The 2,222-nt window shown below is 37.1% G+C and overlaps 1 non-coding gene across 1 annotated transcript; it reads left to right on the top strand.

Moving 5' to 3' along the window:
* Positions 1–670: 670 nt before the first annotated feature.
* LOC113764213 lies at positions 671–777 on the top strand. Its single transcript, XR_003467499.1, has one exon. It is a non-coding gene; the product is annotated as a small nucleolar RNA R71 (small nucleolar RNA).
* The last annotated feature ends 1,445 nt before the right edge of the window (positions 778–2,222 follow it).

The following is a 2,222-nucleotide window of genomic DNA, read 5'->3' as shown; positions in this document are numbered from 1 at the left end:
GAGCTTTTGCCAGTTGTCTAACTTGTTTCTTAAGATTTTGGATAGATGCTTGTTGCGATTGAACCAATTGGTCCATTTTTTGTATATATTGAAGCATCATATCCTCAGTCGCTGACTTTTTCTCTTGAAGAGGTTTGGGAGGATATTGAAGTCATTGTAGTCCTTGAAAGCCTGGTGGTCCCATAAGCTTGTTCCCTTGCGCTCTCCATGAGAAATTAAGATGATTTTGCCATCCTGAATTATAAGTGTTAGAAGGGTTCATTCCTTTGTTGAATCCTTTGGCTACCATAAGCTGCCGTAAAATTCACATCCTCCACAATAGCTTGGGTATTTCTATTGTAGTAACTTGTAGTAGTGTGTCCATACATGTTACAATAGGAACAAACGTCAAGAGACTGAGATTCACCCTTTAACATTGACTGCATCTATTGCATTTGTCGGGTCAATTCAGCCATTTGAACACCCGTGTCCTTATTAGTTGACACTTCATGCATACTCGCTCTTTTACCCGGACTTACTTTTTGTTATGAGTTGCTGGTAGCATCTCACAAATAGCAACCATTTCCTCCAGAGTTTTATCCCCAGAATACCCTCTTGTAGCAAAGTTTATCATGTTTTGGAATGTCAGGGTCAACTCGTCATAGAAAATTGGGCTTGAAGTGCCAAAGAGTACTAGTGATGAGGGCATTGAACCAATAGCAACTTAAATCTTTCCCATGCTTCATGAATTGGTTCCCCCTCTATCTGAGAAAATGAACAGATCTCATTCCTCAAGTCAATTGTCTTTTGTGGTGAGTACCCTGTAGTAAATTCAAGATTAGGATTTGCACAGTCCTTGAGGCAGTACGGGAAGCATCTCATCCACAAGTCATCCTCAGATATGCTACTCAAAAGAAAAGTCTAGACCACAGAATAAAACTCACGAATGAAAGATAGGGGATCTTCATTTATTAGATCGTGAAAGGATGGAAGCATGTTGAAGTGCACAATGTTGAGTTCATAATTTCGTATTCCATCACAAAGCATAATACAACGTGGAGAAGTTGCTATGACAGGATGTTGGATGTCTCTTAGATGAATTCCAGCTAGAGGAGCCACTTGGCGATCGTTATTAGCGTTATTATTGTTGACCAGAATTTCTGCCGCCATTGTTTCTTCATCTGAACTGTATGACCCTGCTAGTTCAATGGTAATATTTATTTCAGGTGATGATGTTGCTCAGCTTCATTGTGTAAGCAACTTTGTTTCCGTAGATATTTTGCAACCTTTTCTACCTCAGCATTGTATACCGGATCACCCTTTTGAGAACGGATCATGCACCAAGCACCTAAGCAAGAGAATTAAGAACAAAATGAAGAACTAGAGATACGAGAAAAATAAAAGCAAAACCAAAATAAAAGAAAAAATAATTAAAGCAAAAAAACTAAGCGTCGTCCCCAGCAATAGCGCCAAAAATTTTGTCGACAATTTTCTGCAAGTATACAGGATCGATAGTAGTAATAAATCACCTGGAGTATTCCAGGGATCGAACCCAAGGGACGAGTTAATTTTCTTCTTTAATTGCCGTAATAAAAGAGGTTTAAAGAGTGGAGAAATTAGAAAATAATTTTTATGCAATGTAATTAAAGATCAAGGTAATGAAAAGGGAGAAAATCGATCAGTATGAGTCTAGAGTGTCAGGTTTTAATCCAAAATCTTGAATTGACTCTTCCAATTATTTTCTTACCAAGTTATGAACGCATCACACGGATATATTTTAGATCACCTCTTGATGCATCTAAAGTGTGTTTAACTAAATCCTATGCCTCTCTTGATGGTCATAAGAGTTTAATTAAACCCATTAAAATTCTCAGTGATATAGGTGTGTGACCTATATCCTAACATACTCCCGTGATTAGTCTATATGCGTTTATTTATGTAGTACATGGTTGTATCTTCTTTCTCAATTTGACACCAACCCAATAACCATGTTCATAGTGATCAAGCATAAACATGCATAAAAAACAAGATAAATAAATCATAACATAAGATAAAAAATTTAATCGAAAGAATCAATCAATATTCCTTCATACGAACCCTAACCCTAGAAAGAATTTAGTACAACATCACGGAGAAATAAAGCATAGAAATAATGCAAAGAAGTAAAGTTGGGATAGACGAACTTCTCAGTGCTTGTTGCCAATTTCCTCCTTTGTGCTCCTTGATTCTCTTCCGTTAGCCTT

Source organism: Coffea eugenioides, chromosome 2, assembly GCF_003713205.1.
Source record: "Coffea eugenioides isolate CCC68of chromosome 2, Ceug_1.0, whole genome shotgun sequence".
Lineage (NCBI taxonomy): Eukaryota > Viridiplantae > Streptophyta > Magnoliopsida > Gentianales > Rubiaceae > Coffea > Coffea eugenioides.
The sequence above is the reverse complement of the archived record's forward strand: the minus strand, read 5'-3'. Positions and strand labels throughout refer to the sequence as shown.